A 22,419-nucleotide genomic window follows, 5' to 3' on the forward strand; every position below is an offset into this window, starting at 1 on the left:
TTTAGGCCGTCTATAAAGACGACCTTTAGGCCGTCTATAAAGACGACCTTAAGCCATCTATAAAGACGACCTTTAGGCCGTCTATAAAGACGACCTTTAGGCCGTCTATAGAGAAGACCTTTAGGCCGTCTATAAAGACGACCTTTAGGCCGTCTATAAAGACGACCTTTAGGCCGTCTATAAAGACGACCATTAGGCCTTCTATAAAGACGACCTTTAGGCCATCTATAAGGACGACCTTTAGGCCGTCTATAAAGACGACCTTTAGGCCCTCTATAAATACGACCTTTAGGCCGTCTATAAAGACGACCTTTAGGCCGTCTATAAAGACGACCTTTAGGCCGTCTATAAAGACGACCTTTAGGCCGTCTATAAAGACGACCTTTAGGCCGTCTATAAAGACGACCTTTAGGCCGTCTATAAAGACGACCTTTAGGCCGTCTATAAAGACGACCTTTAGGCCGTCTATAAAGACGACCTTTAGGCCGTCTATAAAGACGACCTTTAGGCCGTCTATAAAGACGACCTTTAGGCCGTCTATAAAGACGACCTTTAGGCCGTCTATAAAGACGACCTTTAGGCCGTCTATAAAGACGACCTTTAGGCCGTCTATAAAGACGACCTTTAGGCCGTCTATAAAGACGACCTTTAGGCCGTCTATAAAGACGACCTTTAGGCCGTCTATAAAGACGACCTTTAGGCCGTCTATAAAGACGACCTTTAGGCCGTCTATAAAGACGACCTTTAGGCCGTCTATAAAGACGACCTTTAGGCCGTCTATAAAGACGACCTTTAGGCCGTCTATAAAGACGACCTTTAGGCCGTCTATAAAGACGACCTTTAGGCCGTCTATAAAGACGACCTTTAGGCCGTCTATAAAGACGACCTTTAGGCCGTCTATAAAGACGACCTTTAGGCCGTCTATAAAGACGACCTTTAGGCCGTCTATAAAGACGACCTTTAGGCCGTCTATAAAGACGACCTTTAGGCCGTCTATAAAGACGACCTTTAGGCCGTCTATAAAGACGACCTTTAGGCCGTCTATAAAGACGACCTTTAGGCCGTCTATAAAGACGACCTTTAGGCCGTCTATAAAGACGACCTTTAGGCCGTCTATAAAGACGACCTTTAGGCCGTCTATAAAGACGACCTTTAGGCCGTCTATATAGACGACCTTTAGGCCGTCTATAAAGACGACCTACCCTGGACTACCCCTGTAGGCCGTCTATAAAGACGACATTTAGGCCGCCTATAAAGACGACCATTGGGCCGTCTATAAAGACGACCATTGGGCCGTCTATAACGACGACCTTTGGGCCTCCTATAAAGATGACTTCTAGGGCTTTAAGTGTTAGTTTGTTTTCGAAATTCGAGAAGCATCTGTGTCTCATAAATCTCTTCTCTCTTGTCACCTAGTTTTCCGTATATGACCCCTAATGCCATTTGGCCATAGTCCATATCTACAAGCATGATCGCAACTTGCCGTCACCTTCACATAGACAGACAGACAGACATGAGTGATAGATGTGCATGGATATGTATCATTGCTCTTAGAGGCACGTTGGGGTACAAACACCAACGTTTTTTATTTCGTTCGTTAGACAGTAATGAACAGTTCCATGGCGTTATATGTAAACGAACATCTCTATATGCTATTACTGTTGTTGTTGCTTTGTACCGGTTGACTTACTTCTCATCTCTTTGAAAAAAAAAAGAAAAACAAAACACTAAAGGCTCTTGCCGCATATTACAATTAATGTTGATTAGCTTAGCTTTGTTGGTAGCGCCTCGGCGATTTGGCTTTGTTTACGAACTGTTACTACTTCTTCTACATTAACTACTACTGTATTTTATTTTACTACTGCCATTAAAAAGAAGCAAAGTGCAGCGACCTTAGTGGAAGATGGGGAGAAAGAGTAGAAGATGATGATGATCATTCCACATGATTGTTGGTCTTATTCATCATTGTCGTATTTAAGTGTTGGGTGGTTTGATGTTGCTCTATGTTGTTTTATGTTCTATTCTCTGTTGGTTTTTTTTTGTTTTGCTGTTTTCAAATTTTATGTTACATTGACTTTGGTCTTGGTTCGTCTTTTTTTTGCGATGTTTTTGTATTGTTTTATTCATTCAAAGATCATCTAAAGTTTTTTGCTTTATTTTCGAATAGCCCGCCAGCGGTTGGCTGGCTAGATTGCAATTATTTTACTATCTCCATTTTGTGGTCTTTTATTTGGGGAACCATTCTACTTTTGTTGTTGTTGCTGCTATTATTTCCTTTACCTTTCTAATTGGATTAGTTTGGAGGTCGATGCCGCCACATACCATTCCACCATGCAGTTAAATTAGATACGTTCACTTCTCTCTGGAGAGCGTGATTCGGCAGCAAGAGTTCTTTCTACCTTTTGGTTGATTATCTCGTCAGACAAACCTAGCGATATTACTCAAATGTATGTATGTATGTATGTTCTTTTGTAAAGAACATGTGTATGTATGTATCTATGCAAGTGTAGACATCATTCAAACATGTGTTATTCATCCTCGTCATAGGTATTCTATGTAATTATTACAGCAATTACACTACTGTTTGTTTATTTGTTGTTGGGGATAATTAACGTGAGATATCACTTAGATTAGCAACAATCGATTTCAAGGGTGAACATAACAAGCACTATGGGTTATTACAGCAAAAATGGGTGGAGAAAGAATTTCAAGCATATCACAACGAAAAAGATGCAGCCATAAATATGAAAACAAGTTCATATAGTCCCGGTCCACACTAGAGTGAATTTCATTAAAAGAGTTCATGAAATAAGGCGTTCTTAGATCGAATTCCTCACTACAGCAATTTCACGATTTTACTCTACCATGGAACTCGATCTAGTTTCAATTTCATATTTTTTTGAATAAAATAACTCTAGTGTGGACCGGGATATAGCTTCTAGTCATTTATGTATATCGATTTTTTTAAGTTGTCAGATAACCTCTGGGAGTCCATATACTCTTTATAAGTCAAAATTCTATTTAAGACATGGCAATCAGTCCAAGTGGGATTAATCAAATATCAACTCTACCTTTAAAACGAAAAATATTTTTTTACCGATGTCGAGTAGAGTCCATTTAATCACCAACAAATTGTCATTTATTTTTCTTATTTTTACATTTCTAAATTAGATGCTTTTTACATTCTTCTCTAACAGGTTAAACTTCTAAAATACGTTTATAGGTACATAATTTCCCATTAAAATTAAAATGCCTGACCTTAGGATCACACACTAAAGTTAAAGACTTTCATTTATTTTGTCATAAAAGAAATAAAGAAATTAAAATTTCTTTATGACTTCGTTTTATATTTTAAACTTGATTACTTTAAAAGAACATCAAACATGATGAAGGCTTGTGATGAGCTTATACACATTTATTTGGGAACAGATATTTCAAGTTTTTTTTTCAAATGGTTTTTTTTTCTCAACGCAACTTACCCCCTATTGTTCTAAATACGTGCTTTCGAATAGATTGCCTATTCAAGGTCTTCAGAAAAAGAGGGTCATAAACAGCGACGCAATTGAAGAAGCAGATGTCTGCTTCATTTTGAAATACGCAATAAAACTCAATAGATTAAAGGAGTCAAAGTACAAAAGACAAAGTGACATTCAACAACAATTTATTTGTTAATGAAAAGCTTTTTTTTCAAAATATGTAGGTCTTAACTTGAAAGCAGATGTGTTCTGTTGTTGCTATTAACGCAATAGCTATGTGAAAGAGTGTTGAATTTTGAAAAATATAGAAATTTAAAATTTTTAAACGCACATATTCACAAGAACATAGATGTAACGTTTTTTTCAAAGAATATTATACCCTCGGCCTATAGGCTAACGATACGATAAAAATTTGCCTCATCGAAATAATGGTTTTAGACTCTATGTATTTATGTTTGGATGAAATCCTTTTGGCTCAATATGAAGTCAATTTAGCCCAGTGCGTCCGTCAGTCTTCTTGGCTAGAACGCAAGAAATATTTACACGAACTTAGATCAAGTTCGAAGATGGGCCATATCTTTCCACAAATTCCACTATCTCCCCCAAAAAAGTTCAAAATACTTATATACAACGTCTCGAACTTATCAACCAATTTGCAGCAAAATTTGGTTGTCGTAATATTTCTTCTCGGGTGACCATCTTTCATCTCAAGTGGACACTGACTTCCCCGTGGTATCACCTGGGGTAGCTGCCTTTAACACCCGTTAAAGGTAGTGAGCTAAAATGTGCCGGGCGTTCACCCATAAGAACGTTAAAAGCTTGGGTTTGGGCGCAGGGTTAGTAACCCTCCCCTAGAAAAAGCAGCCTACTATGAATAAAGAAAAGAAAAACAAACCCCCGCAAACGTTTTAAGGACCATGATCTGCGAATCTGCACCTGGAATGTTCGCACTCTTTATAGAGAAGGTGCAGTTTACGCATTTTTGTGGTTGGTCGGAGGTTAAAACACCTGGTCTCCAGCTTCACACCACTGAATTAAAGACTTGCGACAATTCGAATAAAAGCAAAATTCTTCAACATCAGCTTTATTTGCGCTCATGCTCTCACTGAAGACAAGGACGACCTGACCAAAGATATATTTTATGAGCGCTTAGAAGAAACATATGACTGTTGTCCTGCCCATGACATTAGTATTATTCTAGGCGATTTTAATGCCAAAATTGGAAAGGAGAATATATTTGGCCAAACAGTCGGAAAATTCAGTCTCCACAGTGAAACATCCGACAATGGTATGAGGCTGATAGACTTTGCCGCTGCAAAAAACATGGTAGTTAGCAGTATCAGATTTAATCATCTCGATATTCATAAGGTCACCTGTCTGTCTACAGATCAAAGAACAAGTAATCAAATTGATCATGTTGTGATAGATGGAAGACATTCATCGAGCGTGTTGGATGTGTGTTCGTTCCGAGGAGCAAACATAGACTCGGACCACTACCTTGTTGCAGCAAAGGTACGCACCCGGTTAAACGTAGCAAACGAAGTACGAACAGACACAGCACGAAAGTTAGACATCGGTAAGCTGCAATCACAACAGATAGCCAAAACATATTCCACCCAACTAGCCCAATTGCTTAATCAAAGCACTCCTCATCCCGATAACATATTAGCGCAATGGCAAAATATTGCCCACTCCATGCAAACAGCCGCAAAATCCATACTTGGATACCAGAGACCTCCACCAAGGAATCCATGGTATGATCAGGAGTGTCGTGCTGCTACCGAAGAGAAAAATGCGGCATATAGGGCTAGTTTACAATCCGTAGCAACGCGTAGCGCACGAGAGTGATATCGGAAAAAAAGGAGCGAGGAGAAACGTCTTTTCCGCAGGAAAAAGAGGAAGATGGAAAAGCGGGAGTGTGAAAAAATCTAGATATACAGGAACCAGAATGAAGCTCGAAAATTCTACTAAAGAGTCAGGCATCAAACTGATGGTTTTGGTACAGGCACATCCTCCTGTAGAGACCAGCAAGGTAATTTGGTAACTGATACAGATAGTGTGCTAAGGATATGAAAAGAACATTTTTCAAAACCGTTGGTATCCAATAGCAGCGAAGACGACGAAGATACCCAATCCCAGAAGATGGTATTGAATGTATACCGCCCAGCCAATATGAAGTAAAAACAGCAATAAAGAATAATAAGGCAGCAGGAACCGATGGCTTACCAGCCGAGCTGTTCAAAACCGGAGGCGACACGCTGATAAGGTGTATTCATCAGCTAGTTAGCACCATCTGGCAGGAAGAACGAGTACCCGACCATTGGAACCTGAGTATACTGTTCCCCGTCCACAAGAAAGGAGATAAGACTGTATGCTCTAACTATAGGGGCATAAGTCTACTCCCTATTGCCTAAAAGATCGTGTCAGGGATATTGTGCGAACGACTTAAGCCTATGGTCAACGAGATAATTGGACCATACCAATGCGGATTTTGACCAGGCAAGTACACCATTGACCAGATATTTACCCTGCGGCAAATCCTGCAGAAGACCCAAGAGATGCAGATAGACACCTACCTCCTTTTTATCGATTATAAAGCAGCCTTCGACAGCCCGCTGCGTTCAAAGGTATTCCAAGCCATGTCTGAATTTGGTATTCCCGCAAAGCTCATCCGGCTTTTTAAGATGACTTTAACTGATACTAGGTCCTCAGTTAAAATTGGAAAGAACCTCTCCGAACAGTTCAGTACCAAAAGAGGTTTCAGACAAGGCGACAGCCTTTCGTGTGACCTATTCACCATTTTGCTGGAAAAGGTAATACGAGATGCAAATGTCAAAAGAAATGGCACAATTTACACCAATAGCCACCTATTACTTGCTTATGCTGATGACATAGACATCATGGGACGATCAGTAAAGGAAGTAAATGATACCTTTAGGAAGGTCGAAGCAGAATCTGCGAAAGTGAGTCTGGCGGTAAACGGCGAAAAGACCAAATTGATGGTGTCGACGCGCAAAGCGTCCATAGATCTCGGACCAACTGTGGAAGTTGGTACCTTTCATTTTGAGGTACGTAAAGACTTTGTCTACCTCGGCACTGCCATAAACACAACAAACAACATCAGTTGTGAAATAAGAAGAAGAATTGTATTGGCCAACAGATGCTACTTTGGCTTAAGTAAGCACTTTAAAAACAAAGTCACAACTCGTCAAACAAAAATAACGCTTTGGTTATGTATGGTTCCGAAGCCTGGGTACTTGCGCAAGCAGATAAGGCAGTGCTTGGCGTGTTTCAGAGAAAATTTTTTCGAAAGATATACGGACCGATCTGCGTTGACGGTGAATATCGACGTCGTATGAACCACGAGCTATATAAGCTATACAAAGACATGAATATAGTTAAACGTATCGAGATGCAACGATTGCGTTGGCTAGGCCATACCATAAGAATGAGCGATGATAAACCCGCTAAAAAGGCGTATGAATACATGCCACATGGCGGTGCATGCAGAATCGGCAGGCCTAAGCTTCGATGGAGCATACAAGTGGATGAAGAAATGAAAAAGCGCGGTATTCCAGAAAGCGAAGCGAAAAACAGAGAGAATTGGAGATCTTTTCTTAGTTCGGTCTATGGAACAAATGTTCTGTAATGGGCCAGTTATGTATGTAAGTAAACTCTCAAAATGTAGAAAGATTTCCGATGATTTCCTGAACATGTGTACGGACTTTATTAAACTTTTGCAACATGTTAATGGGTCCCCACTGAGTTGCTCAACATGTATGTGAACTTTAACAATTTACCGGAACATGTACATATGTATATGGCGTTATTATTGTTTCTTCTTATTTAGACGAATCTCTTTCTCATCATGCATACGGATTTCTAAACGGTTTCCACAATATACGAGTACATGTATCTCTATATTGTCCTGAACATGCATACGGAGCTTTAATAATAATTTGCAGCATGTTTACCAACCTCTCAACATGTATACTGATCTGGCAACATGTTGATTATCTTCGTGGAGTTACTCAACATCTTTAGAGCTCCTCACAACACTATTGAGGGATATTAATAAATTCTTGCTGCATGTTTAAGGACTCCTCAATATGTCTACGAACTTCAAAAACTTTTGCAACATGTATGTATAAGCACAACTATAGAGCTCTGCACCATGTATATGAATATTTATGATGATAATCCTTGTGAGCACGGATCTTTAGAGCTCCTCACAGCACTATTGAGAGACAAAAATAAATTCTTACTGCATGTTTACTGACTCCACAACATGTCTAAGGACTTAAAAACTTTTTGCAACATGTTTGAGCACAACTATAGAGCTGTGCAACATGTATATGGATATTTATGAAGCTGATCCTTATGAGAAAGGGTCTTTAGAGCTACTCACAGCACTATTGAGTGATATTAATAAAGTCTTGCTGCATGTTTAGGGACTCCTCAATATGTCTACGGATTTCAATTAACTTTTGCAACATGTTTAAGCAAAACTAAAGAGCTCTTCAACATGTATATGGATATTTATGAAGCTAATCCTTATGAGAACGGGTCATTTGAGCTCCTCACAGCACTATTGAGGAATATTAATAAATTCTTGCTGCATGTTTAGGGACTCCTATATATATATGGATATTTATGAAGCTAATCCTTATGAGAACGGGTCATTAGAGCTCCTCACAGCACTATTGAGGGATATTAATAAATTCTTGCTGCATGTTTACGGAATCCTCAACATGTCTTTAGACTTCAATAGACTTTCGCAACATGCTTAAGCACAACTCTGCAACATGTATATGGATATTTATGAAGCTAATCCTTATGAGAACGGGTCATTTGAGCTCCTCACAGCACTATTCATTGATATTAATAAATTCTTGCTGCATGTTTAGGGACTCCTCAATATGTCTACGGACTTTAATAAACTTTGCAACATGTTTAAGCAAAACTATAGAGCTCTTTAACATGTATATGGATATTTATGATGCTAATCCTTATGATCACGAATCTTTAGACTCCTCACAGCACTACTGAGGGATATTAATAAAGTCTTGCTGCATGTTTAAGGACTCCTCAACATGTCTGTGGACTTCAATAAACTTTTGCAGCATATTTAAGCTCTGCAACATGTATATGGATATCTATAAAGCTAATCCTTAGGAGAACGGGTCTTTAGAGCTCCTCACACCACTAATGAGGGATATTAATAAATTCTTGCTGCATGTTTACGGACTCCTCAACATGTCTACGGACTTTAATAAACTTTTGCAACATGTTTAAGCACAATAATAGAGCTCTTTAACATATTCAAGGATATTAATAAATTCTTGCTGCATGTTTAGGGACTCCTCAATATGTCTACGGACTTTAATAAACTTTGCAACATGTTTAAGCAAAACTATAGAGCTCTTTAACATGTATATGGATATTTATGATGCTAATCCTTATGATCACGAATCTTTAGACTCCTCACAGCACTACTGAGGGATATTAATAAAGTCTTGCTGCATGTTTAAGGACTCCTCAACATGTCTGTGGACTTCAATAAACTTTTGCAGCATATTTAAGCACAACTATAGAGCTCTGCAACATGTATATGGATATCTATAAAGCTCTTTAACATGTTTATGGATATTTATGAAGCTAATCCTTATGAGCACGGATCTTTAGAGCTCCTTACTGCACTTTTGCGCTATTTATTTTTTCAAAGACATACAACTGTAAAGACAAGACATAATGCATGCAAAAAAAAAAATGTTTATGGCACAATGTATAGAAACATTACTATTAACAGAAACAATGCAGGTTGCAGGCAATTTAAAATCGCAATCTAGGAGAAAAATGTCAAAGATTAGACATAAGACATAAATACAACAAGATAAGACATTTTTTGCTATAATTCTTCAGTGAATGGCTTTTGAATTTAACATAATGTAATTTTACAACATGGTTAAATAACATTATTTCCTCTTATATATTTTGTGCGTATTTAAACGAATTTAAAGATCCCATTGACATGGAATTCTTCTGGAATAGATCCTTGAACTCATTAATTTCGTTTCTGATACTAGTACATGAAATTCTCCTCCTAGATTGCTATTTTAAATTAACTGCAACCTGCGTTGTCTCATTTAAGGGTAATGTTTCTATACATTGTTTCATAAACATTTTTTGTTGCATGCATTATGTCTTGTCTTTACTGTTTTATGTCTTTGATTATTTATACAAATTTCCTATAAATGATATCACAATGCATACGGTCCTCCATTTAGCAGCTTCTAAACATCTTTAGCGTTCCCCTTTTGTATTCGAAGAGCTTCCCGTATTTGCCATTTAGACCTTTAGGAAACTTTTAATTATATTAATGACTTGTGGCTTTAAGTTCTAATGGATTTTGTTCTCCACAATTTGCAATATTCTTCACAATTTTGTTACAGCAATTAGCCAAAGATTTCCCACATGAAATCTTTAATAGATTTCCCAAACCACAATATTTCCATAATAACCATATTAGCCTAACCATAATTTTCTCAATTTCATTTGAAAATTTTCATAATTTTTTTCTAATCTAGACTCTCTAAACTCCTCGTCTGTCTGTCTACCTTGAACTTATTAAATTAATTAATTGAAACGCAAAAATATGGGTAATTACGAAAAATAGCTATGGCAAAATTTAATTTAAGAATTTTTACAATTGTTGCACGAAAAACAAAAAATGCAAAGAAGAAAAAAAGAAAATTTTGCATATTTCCCCTAATTGAGTCGTGATGGAAAATAGTTGGAACTAAGAAGAAACAGAAAACAGAAAAGAAACAACTGAACTACTCCAACAATTGCTGGTATAGGATCAAATCTATTGCTGCATGCAATTCGTATGTCTGTTTGCTGCAAATGATGATAATGTTGATGAAGCTGAAACATATTATTAGCATAGCGTGCTACTTACTTGCAGATCTTACTTAGATCTGCCAGTTGCTCTTTCTCCACATACATACTGAGATAGCTAGATAGCTGCATTTTACAAATAATACTACAATAGCTGACAATGATGATGATGAGGTTGATTTAATTGCTAGTAGCATGACATGAATATTTTTCTTCTGAGTCAAAACATAAAGCGAAAGACGATGATGATGAGGCTTAGAATTAGTTGATTGGATTTGTTTATGTATCTACGTCTGAGATAAATTTGTCAAAGGAAAGAAGTCGCTGTGACATATTTTTTTATTAGATGATACTTTTCTGATGAATTTGACATGATTTTTAAGGGCATGATTTATGAGTATTGTGAAATTTTTAAATTTTTTTATAAAGTTCGGAAATGCCGACAATAAAGGCCACTTTTCTGTTATTTGGTAGCTTGTGTTCTTTGAACTTGTTTTTTACAAACCTAGTTTTGGGATATCCTTGTGCGCAATCTAAAAAAAATAGAAAAAACATAAAATTTTAAAAATATATAATTGAATATTGTTTAGTAATTAATTAAATTTGTAATTTTAATATTTTTATTAGTAACTCTTAAAAATCTTAAGGTAACAGTAGTACAAGTTTTATTTCTCATTTATTGCATTTTTCTGTGCCAAGTGCTGCCAATAAAAAGTGTTTTATTCTCTTTTTAAAATTCAACATAAAAACTGAATAAAGAAAGACTTCAATGTATAGTTTCACACCAACAGTACTGATTTGCCCATGCGATTGCCTTTAATCCTATCCACAGCTGGTCTTTTTTCTTTTGTCTTAAATATTTCAGTAACGTCTTTATTCGCCGAAAAAGGATTTCCTTTGTTTAAACCTAAATGAAACCCATACAGTAGCTGTGAAATTTGTTGTAAACACCTTTTGTTGACCATAAACACATGAGTAAGCCTTAAGGCATTCCACTGTTAATTTTGGACATTCACCATTCCCACATTGAAACAAAGAAGGCTTTCCAGAAAACAAATTCCTTTCCTACTGGCCACCTGTTGAATATTACTTTGCAGCTAAAGAGTTGTTGTGGCAACAAGGCACACAAAATTCTTTAGCTTGGTTTTAACAAGTTTAACAGTTGGGCTGTGTTACCAACTTTGGAAATTTTCTGAGCAAAATATTTACGACCATTGGTTAGTGAGATATTGTTGAAGAAAACAATGAAAAAATTAATTTAAATTCCTATAAGGAATTCAAACGGTTGTATTGAGGTAAATTAGAACTAGTAAAAAAGTATCAGTCGGCGTTGCCGACAGAGATATACCCTCAGTCTGTGTGGATTGAAATACATACTTTGTTCCCAAAAAACGTATGTATTTAGGGGGGTTTTCAAAATTTTGGGCGTATGAACCGACAAAAGTTTTGATATGATTAAAGCTCAAAATTGGTGGGGATATTGATAGATAGGACCTTTTTATCACACTAGCCTACGAAAAACATAATATCGCTGTAAACAGGGCCACTAGGAAAACCTTCGGTAAAAATGTCCAAAGGATCCTCGAACCACACAAAAATGTTGAACATTTGTGTGGGTGGCACCACAAGGATTGGACATATATGGCACAAGTTTGAACATAAACCAAGTTTCGACAATATTTAGAGATCCAAAGTTTGGACCAAATCGGTCTATGAGAAATCGATCGTACCATTTTAGCGAATATTTTCGAACTTTTGGGGGGGGGGGGGAGGTATCGGAAGATGTGGACCTATAAGCACCACCTTCGAATTTCATCTAATAATCGAAGAAATATTACAATATTCAAAGTGTGGACGAACGCATTATTCGATTCAAGCCCTCCAGCCACTCCATTGGGGGGTTTTTACAACTTTCGGGCTGTTTTCTCATGAAGTATGGACTTGCCCCTGAAAAAACGTTTACTGCCGTAATTTAGGCAGCGAATGCAAGTTGCTTCAACAAAAATCAAAGTGATTCGAGAGCAGGTCTTAAACTGAATTTATTCAAAATTTTGTGTGGGAGGTACCCCAAAGAGTGGACAAATATATAGTCCATATTCGAACCTGATATATATCTGGCATAAATTTTGAGGATGTGTAAAGTATGGACCAAAGCGGTCACTACCATCAAGAGTTATCGTGTGCACAATTTTTTCAAAATTTTTTGAACTTTTGTGGGGAGGTACCTGAAGGAGTGGACCGACATGGCTTATTTTCGAATTTAAACTAAGTTTGCACAAAATATTACGAAGCCTGTAACGTGGTTTTCTCGTCAGCTGGGGTAAGTCCAGTCGCGTCCAGGGTCTCCATAAGGACCCACTAAACCTTACGAAATAAAAGACTAGTTTTATCCCTTCTAGGGGTTCAATAGGATATTTATTGATCTAGATACTAGTATGTTCTACTTCTAGTCCGGTCAAAATAGACATGCGTATAAGGGGGAAATAGCAAAAATTCCCACAAAGCTGAATTTTGGTGGAGAGCTAGGGTTGGTCATTAGAAGCAACATCCTAAAAGTCCCCATCGATCCCATGTGTGCAAAACAAGTTATTAGGGGTCAAAGGTCATTTTTGGAGGCATTATTCAGTTTTTTTAGTTTTTCTCAAAAACGGTAATACTTAGCAAAAGCCCGCTAAAGTAAAAGTTGTAGATTCAATAATTGTCTACAAGATTGGTCTTTATGATTCTTAAAAAAAACTTACCATTTTCGAGATATCTCGATCTAAAGGTCAAATAAAAAATTAGCCGCGTAAGTACATTATGAGGCGAACCGGTTAAAGTAACGACACTATGTGTTAGATACTTCCGTAAGCTTTCAAACGATATCCACTTTGCAGTAATCGGTTCAGTAGAACCGGTTCTAACCCGGTTTTTAAATTTGGCCCTTCGGGTCTAATAACCGGCGAACTGGATCCGCAACCGTTGAAAATTATACATTTCCGTAATCAGCGCAACAAACCCTACCTTCGGACAAAACTTGAAAAAAATCGGAGAGTTTTCGTTGCGGTCGTTCCCGTTGGGCTTTCGATTATACATGTGGGTTAAATGGGCTATTTTTGCATAAAATTACTCTAACATTGAATAACTCTACTAAACACACTCCGATTTTGTTGGAATTTTTTTTAGAAGATAGCTATAATTTCGCTCTTCAAGAAAATATATATTTTTTGGCGGGACAGACCCGATTACTTCGCTTATTTTAGCCGGTTCGTCTGAATATGTGCACATTTCCCTTATAAGTGCATAAAAATCATGTGTTTTTTAGAACAGCTATATCTCAAGAATGGTTCCTTCTAAGAAAAAATTTATAAGGGTCAAACTTGTAGATAATTTTTCTGTCTACAATATTTACTTTAGTCACTTTCTGATTCGATCAACCGTTTTCAAAAAATAAATCCGAAAACCTAAAAACCCTTAAATTTTGACCTTTGACCCCGAATAATTTTTTTTGCACACATGGGATCGATGGGGACTTTTAGGACGTTGCTTCTAATGGCAAACCCTAGCTCTCCACCAAAATTCAGCTTTGTGGGAATTTTTGCTATTTCAATGTCTATTTTGACCGGACTATTCAATGAAATGCGATATTATTACTTTGGCCCTTCTTCGGAGCGGAGGATGCTGATAGGACAGATGATGACGATTTATAGCTGATCGGGAACTTTATCAACTCGAATGTGTTGGTGTTCGGCAACTAGGCAAAAGCTGTTCGGGAACGACGATGGTTTATGAAGTTCGGTGATGTTCGGGAACGGAAATGGTTGACGAAGATCGGTGACGACGATTCGGCAACTCGGCTAATGCTGTTCGGCAACGACGACGCTTGACGAAGCTCGGTGACGACGATTCGGTGATGTTCGGTAACTCGTCCGAAGTTGTTCGGGAACGGCGACGGGTGACGACGCTCGGCGATGACGTTTCGGGGGTGTTCGGGAACGCCGATGGTTAGCGGGGAGGTCGGTGATGACGATGCTAGCTGATAACGATAGTTATCGATGATAGGAAGCGACGATCCTGGTTGCTGATTCGTTTCAGTATTGATCGGGAACGTGTTGATTGATGTCGGGCTGGTTGACGACGATCTGCTGTTCTGTTCGGAACGACTACTATACAACACTAATTACAGCTACGAACTCATACAGACTACTGCTTATATCCAGGAACAAAGAACCAAGGTCCCTGTGTGGGACGGGAAACCGAAGTCTCCGTGTGGGACGGGAAACCGAAGTCTCCGTATGGTACGGGAAACAGAAGTCTCCGTGTGGGACGGGAAACCGAAGTCTCAGTGTGGTACGGAAAACCGAAGTCTCCCTGTGGGACAGAAAACCGAAGTCTATGTGTGGAACAGGAAACCGAAGTCTCCGTGTGGGACGGGAAACCGAAGTCTCCGTGTGAAACAGAAAACCGAAGTCTCTGTGTGGAACAGGAAACCGAAGTCTCTGTGGGGGACAGTAAACAGAATTCACAGTATGCAATTTATTAATGGGACAGCCACAATGGGTAGTCCCTTCCAAAATTTTGCCAACGCAACAAGCCACCCAGGAATGCCTTGGTGGATAGAAAGCCCCCAGCAGTATCAAGCTGACTCCTACAGCGAAAACCAAAATACTAAAGGCTTACGTTGTACAGAGTGATTGCGAATTATTGTGTATTGAGTACAGCAAGCAAATGACTTCAATGCATGACTGGCGTAGATGGAGATGCTGTTGAGTGAGCATATCGACTCATTGCTACTATGGTGGTAAGGGAAGACCGTAGGTGTTGTTGTATGTATATGACACTTGTCACGTTACAAGCCCAAATTGTAGACCGAATCGAATCATAGGGCCTTTTTGTACCTATCAGGCCATTTTCTCAGGAAGTATGGACTAGCCCTTGACGAAACTTATACCGTTTGGGGGACAGTGACTACAAGTTGCTACAACAAAAATCAAAGCGATTCGTGAACTAGTCTTTGAAATGTATACGCCTAGGGATTTTCATCAGTTATGTTGCACAGAAAAAAATGATAACGATTTGATAAACAAATTCAAATATTCAATGAAATTTTGATTGATTTTTTGTCGATAAACGAATTGTCATATGTACAAACGTGTTTATCAAACATTGTCAGTTTTTAACGTGATTTTTTATTCACGTAGTTATTTATTGAAAATATAATAACTTTAATTTCATCTTTTAAAAGGTTAGTAAAATTTTAGTTAGTTACAATACACACATCTTTATAAAACTGTTTATCGAAAAAGTTTTTTCTGTGAATGCTCCACAGACTTTTTAAACATGTGTTTTGTCCTATATCGTTCTTTATTGTGCATGGATCTTAACTGAGTTTTTCGGCGTGTATTTTAAATTTAAACTCTTGAAGGTACCTAAATGTTATGCCTTAAGACCTCGGTAAATTCTTCAAAATCTATTGGAACATTTTCACTGGTTATTTTATGACAACTAAACTTCCGTTTCTTTAATAAAAAAATTATTGTTTTCCATTAAAATTTCTTCCTTTTGTTTTTAGTATCACCTTAGGACCTAATGTTCATTTTACACTTCTTATTTCCCATTTGGTCTGAATTCAATAACAAAATTCGTTGGAAATATTTTATCCAAGTCAACACTACATTTAAGCTTAAGCATTTGTTGGATAATGTAAATAAACCTGGACCAAACCTAAACGAAAAAAGAGAAAGGGAAGTGGAAACAGACAAAGACGAAGAAAAACACAATGACCACAAAAGCCATTAAACCAAGAACGTGCGCTTTCATTAAGAGGGTCATAAAAGCTTAAAGACAAACTAAGAAATTCTCTAAATGATTTTGGGAGGAGGACATTAAAAGGGGGAAAGGCAGCTTGGGCAAGAACCAAGCTCATGACCCAAACTAAAAAAAGAAAATATCCGACAACTACGAAAAAAGTTTGCCAAAGAAAATTACATAGTCGTTGTTGCTGGTTTCTTTCATTTGTGCTGTTGGGATTGATCGCAAGATCAGTGGTGTACTTTTTTTTCTAAACAGACGGCATCCACAAGTACAACATGTTCAACAGGTTTATGTGGCATACTTCTGAACATCAAAAACAGAAAAAAAGAAAGAAAAAAACCTTCAAAAACCAACAACAGCAATATTAAATGGCCGGACATAGGTTTACATTGGCTTTTTTAGGTCACATTGACTTACAAACCTTGAGAAGAAGATGACAGTTAGTTTTGAGGTCACAAGAAAAGTAGGAAAGAAGGAGGAAGACAAAATAATATAGGAGACACCAGCTCAAGGGGATGGAAATACATATTGGGGAATACCCACATGTGTATACTACTTGTTTTCAGGTCATGTATAAAAAGTAAAAGTTAGTGAAGGAAATATCATTGAGAAACATATTTGAAATTTCCAAAACATATGGAAGGTTTGGTATGGCTTGTGGCCCCATAGAACTCAATTTAAATATTTTAGCAATTGACAAAAAATAATGCTTTTGGAAGTTGTTTTGCTTTTGCATACATTCGGTGCTACATGTCAAGCAAAAAAAAAAAATGTCTACAAAATCTACATACTTGCCGTAACAATATCTCTTGTAATTCAGTTTTTGTTTTTTTGAATGCCAAAGTTAACCAAGTTAAATAAAAACCAGTGGTCATTAAATCAGTAGACAGACAATCAAACGAACATACGGTCCCAGTAGAAGTCAAGTTAACAAGACATTCTATTCGACAATATCGAACCAAAGAGTAGAGAACAACAGACAACACTTGCAACACACATTTTTCAAAGTATTTAAAAATTCTTAAACAACAATTTCAATGAATTGCAATTTTGTAATTTGTTGTTGTATATTCAAATCAATTGTGTATATCAGAACTTAAGAATTTCATGAATATTTAAAAGAAAGAGGGTGCTAACTCACAACAGCAACAAGAAATCAAGAAATTTTTTGAGCTTGTAAGCAACCACATATGCATTTTTTTATAAAACTTCTAGGCAATTATTCGGACTTTCGAAGTTTTCCTTATTACCTAAATATGCCTATATTGCGCTCTTTGTCCAAAATTGAGACGTGTATAGAGCTATTCACTGGAAATTCTCTATTGAAGTCCCTTTTAGAAGAATTATATCGTAATTTGTCTCAAGAGAGTTTAAAAACTCAGTACAGTTCATCTTCTTCATTGTTATTTCTATAAATGTTTTCCTCAACATATGCATTTACGGATCCCTTGTAGCTCCTCAACATGCATGGGGACCTGACTAGAGTTCTTCATCGTCGGTGTATCTGTATACAGAACTCTGCAGAGCTTGTCAACATACCTACGGACCATTTTGAGTTTTTCAACATGTATACGGGTTGCTATAGAGTTTCGCAACATGTATACGAACCTCCATAGAGTTTTCGATACGTATACGAACTTCCATTCATGCCTTCATTGAGTTTGTTATCAAACATTTACGCTTCAAACAATCTCCTAGGTAGATATTCTCCATTGAACATATTTTTTTCCTAGATTTATATCACCATTAACAAAGTTTAAAAACTCTGTACAGTTCATGTTCCTTATGATATGTCCATAAATATGTTCCTCAGCATAAACACGGACCTGTAAATATTATCTCAAAATGTATTCGAACCTCAATAGAGTTCATCATCATGTATATGACGCCTGTGTTGGTCCTTACCTGTATACAGAACTCTGCAGAGCTTGTCAACATGCCAACGAAACATTTTGAGTTTTTCAACATGTATACGGGTTGCTATAGAGTTTTGCAATATGTATACGAACCTCCATAGAGTTTTTCGATATGTATACGAACTTCCATTCATGCCTTCATTGAGTTTGTTATCAAACATTTACGCTTCAAACAATCTCCTAGTTAGATATTCTCCATTGAACACATTTTTCCTAGGTTTATATTACCATCAACAAAGTTTAAAAACTCTGTACAGTTCATGTTCCTTATGATATGTCCATAAATATGTTCCTCAGCATATACACTAGGGCTATAACCAAAAAAATACCACCACATAGCCGTGTAGAGCATGGAAAACTATTGTGAAATACGGTGTCAATTTTTCTCTATCGCGAAAAAAGTTTCCGCACCAAATGCATGGAAGTTCAGAAATGCATTTTTTAATTTTATCTGTTTTAACAACATATTTGCTTTTCATTAAAATTTTTATTTTTTTGTAATCTAATTTAAAATCATTATCAAAGCGTTCTGGACCAATTTGATCTCAAATCGCGCCATTTCGGAGCATATTAAGAATTTTTGACACTATTGCAATTTTTGGTTTTTCTTTATAAACTCGCGAATTTTATGTTTATATTTTTTGTACCTATCGGACAAGAGAATTTGGGGTCATTTGCAACGAATTCGCGAAAGTTACAGGCTGTTTTTGTTGACCTTGCCTGTGAGAATTGTATTTGTTTTCTACAAAAATACAACACCAGTACCATGTGGGGAATTTTGTCCTAATAATGAAAACGCGTTTTTACGATCGATTCGATGAAAAAAGTTTCAGCACCGACCGCAATTATTAAAACCCTTTTGGTATTTTTTCTACTTATAATTTTAAATTTGCTTTGTTTGAATAAATATTTATAGACAAAAATATATTTCTCACAGGCAAAGTCATTAAAAACGGTCTGTAACTTTCGCGAATTTGTTGCAAATGACACCATATTCTCTTGTCCGATAGGTACAAAAAATATAAACATAAAATTCACGAGTTTATAAAGAAATACCAAAAATTGCAATTGTGTCAAAAATTCCTAATATGCTCCGAAATGGCGCGATTTGAGATCAAATTGGTCCAGAACGCTTTGATAATGATTTTAAATTATATTACAAAAAAATAAAAATTTTAATGAAAAGCAAACATGTTGTTATAAAAGAAAAAATTCAAAAATGCATTACTGAACTTCAATGCATTTGGTGCGGAAACTTTTTTCGCGATAGAGAAAAAATTACACCTTATTTCATAATAGTTTTTCATGCTCTACACGGCTATGTGGTGGTATTTTCGATATCTGCAAAAAAGTGCAAAAAGTTATATCCCTAATATACACGGACCTGTAAATATTATCTCAAAATGTATTCGAACCTCAATAGAGTTCATCATCATGTATATGACGCCTGTGTTGGTCCTTACCTGTATACAGAACTCTGCAGAGCTTGTCAACATGCCAACGAAACATTTTGAGTTTTTCAACATGTATACGGGTTGCTATAGAGTTTCACAACATGTATACAAACATCCATAATATTTTTCGATATGTATACGAACTTCTAATGATGCGTTTTTTGAGTTTATTATCAAACATTTACACTTCAAAAAATCTTCTCTCTAGGAAGCCTCGATTGAACTTATGTTTCCTTGATTTATATCACCATCAACATAGTTTAAAAATTCTGTACAGTTCATGTTCCTTATTGATATGTCCATAAATATGTTCCTCAGCATATACACGGACCTGTAAATATCATGTCAAAATGTATTCGAACCTCAATAGGGTTCATCATCATGTATATGACGCCTGTGTTGGTCCTTATCTGTATACAGAAATCTGCAGAGCTTGTCAACATGCAAACGAACTATTTTGAGTTTTTCAACATGTATACAGGTTGCTATAGAGTTTCACAACATGTATACAAACATACATTTAATTTTTCGATATGTATACGATCTAGAGGTTCATGCCTATATTGAGTTTATTATCAAACATTTTGGACTTCAAGCAATATCCTCGCTAGGTACTCTCCATTGAAGTTATTTTTCCTAGATTCATCATCGACTTTAACCAAGTGTAAAAACTCAACATAGTTCATGTTCGTTATTGATATGTCCATAAATATGTTCCTCAATATATACACTGACCTGTGGATAACTTCTTCAAATGTATTCGAACTCTAAATTATTTTCTGTATAAAGAACTCCATTGAGCTTGTCAACATGCCTACGGACCGTTTTGAGCTTTTCAACATGCATACGGGTAGTACTTCGCAACATGTATACGAACCAATAATAATTTCTTTACTGAGTTTATTATCAAACATTTTGGACTTCAAACAATCTCTCATGCCTAAGGAACATTTTGAGTTTTTCAACCTGTATACGGGTTGCTAAAGAGCTTCGCAACACATATACGGGTTGCTACAGTGTTTCGCAACTTGCATACGAACCTCTAATAATGCCTTTGTTGAGTTTATTATCAAAAATTTTGGACTTCAAGCAATCTCCTCGCTAAGTACTCTCAATTGAACTTATTTATATCACCTTCGATCTCAACAACGTGAAAAAATCAGTACAGTTCCTGTTCCTTATTGATGTGTCCATTAATATGTTCCTCAACATATACACTGACCTGTGGATAACTTATTAAAATGTATTCGAACCCGTATAGAGTTCTTGGTCGTGTATACGACCTCTGCGGTGGTTATTTTCTGTATACAGAACTCAATGCCTACGTACCGTTTTGAGTTTTTCAACATGTAAACGGGTTGCTATAGAGTTTCGCAACATGTATACGGGTTGCTATAGTGTTTCGCAACATGTATACGAACCTCTAATAACGCCTTTATTGAGTTAATTATCAAACATTTTGACTTAAAACAATCTCCTCGCTACTTTGAACTTTTTTCCTAGATTTATATCACCATCGACATCAACAAAGTGTAAAAACTTAGTACAGTTCCTGTTCCTTATTGACATGTCCATAAATATGTTTCTCAACCTGTGAATAGCTTCTCAAAATGTGTTCGAACCCCGATAGAGTTCTTGGTCATGTATACGGCCTTTTCTAGATACAGAACTCAATAGAGCTTGTCAACATGTAAAGGGAACGTTATAGAGCTTTTCAACATGTATACGAACCTCTTTTAGTGCCTATATTGAGCTTATTGTCAAATATTTAGATTTTAAATTAAATTCCTTTGATATTCTTTTTCAAAGACTTATATCACCCTTGATCTAAACAAAGTCTAAAATATCAGTACAATTCATATTCCTTACTGTGATCCCCATAAATATTTTCTTCAACATATATGCGGACCTCTGTATAGTTTCTCAAAATAAATACGAACCTGAATAGAGATCTTCATCATGAACACGATTCTGTTTTGGTTTGGAAATCTAAAGAGCTTTTTAAGGTTTTCAACATTTATACAGGTCACAATAGAGTTTCCAAACATGCATGAGAACCTCCATAGAGTTTTCCGATATGTATGCGAACCTTTGATAATGTCTATATTGAGCTTATTATCAAACATTTAGAAATAATCTCCTCGCTTGGTATTCTCCATGGAATTTAATTTTTCTAGATTTGGATTACCATCAACCTCTACAAAATCTAAATCACGGTGCAAATCATCATCGTTTATTTTGTCGTTAATATATATAGGAAGCTCACTAGAGTTCTTCATGAACACAACCCCAGTATTGTTTCGTATAATTTCTACAGACCTTGCTCAATTCACTATAGCTCTTTCCAACAATCACCAGGACCGTGTGCTTAGATTTTGCGAAATGTATGCGGACCTCTTGACTGTTCCTTATATTGCATTGATTCCTCTACTGAACATATCCACATGTATGCGCTTCTCTAAATTGGTCTTCATGATTAATATGGGCCCTTATAGTGATCCTTATCCGACCCCTTCATTATGTAAGCTCACCTCCCCTCCGAGCTTCTCAACTTGTTTACGGATCTTTACATTACTCCTTGTCCTTTATACTAACCGTTATAAAGCTCCTCATCATGTATATAAACTTCTGTAGAGGTCGACATGTATACAGACCTCCACAGATCATCTCACCATGTATACGGTAATGTATAGAACAAATATGGACATTTAGAAAGTGCCTCGTCTTGTATGTTGGTCCTTTTCTGTATGCAGAATTCTACAGAGCTTGTCAGCATTCTTAGGGAATTTATAGAGCTTTTCAACATGTATACAGACCACTATAGTGTTCCTCAACATGTATACGAACCTCTTTTAATGTCTATATTGAGCTTATTATCAA

At 36.7% G+C, this 22,419-nt stretch overlaps 1 protein-coding gene across 3 annotated transcripts in view; it reads right to left on the reverse strand.

Annotated features, from left to right (window-relative positions):
- Positions 1-22,419, reverse strand: part of LOC141399541 (uncharacterized) — a 229,560-nt gene that overhangs the window by 190,231 nt on the left and 16,910 nt on the right. For all 3 annotated transcript variants that reach the window (XM_073978509.1, XM_073978511.1, XM_073978512.1), the window contains exon 2: positions 10,882-10,909. The gene's annotated coding sequence lies outside the window, so the exon portion shown is untranslated. The remainder of the gene's footprint in view (positions 1-10,881; positions 10,910-22,419) is intronic.

Source organism: Musca autumnalis, unplaced genomic scaffold (assembly GCF_047663935.1).
Source record: "Musca autumnalis isolate F117 unplaced genomic scaffold, ASM4766393v1 scaffold_3, whole genome shotgun sequence".
NCBI classification, from domain to species: Eukaryota; Metazoa; Arthropoda; class Insecta; order Diptera; family Muscidae; genus Musca; species Musca autumnalis.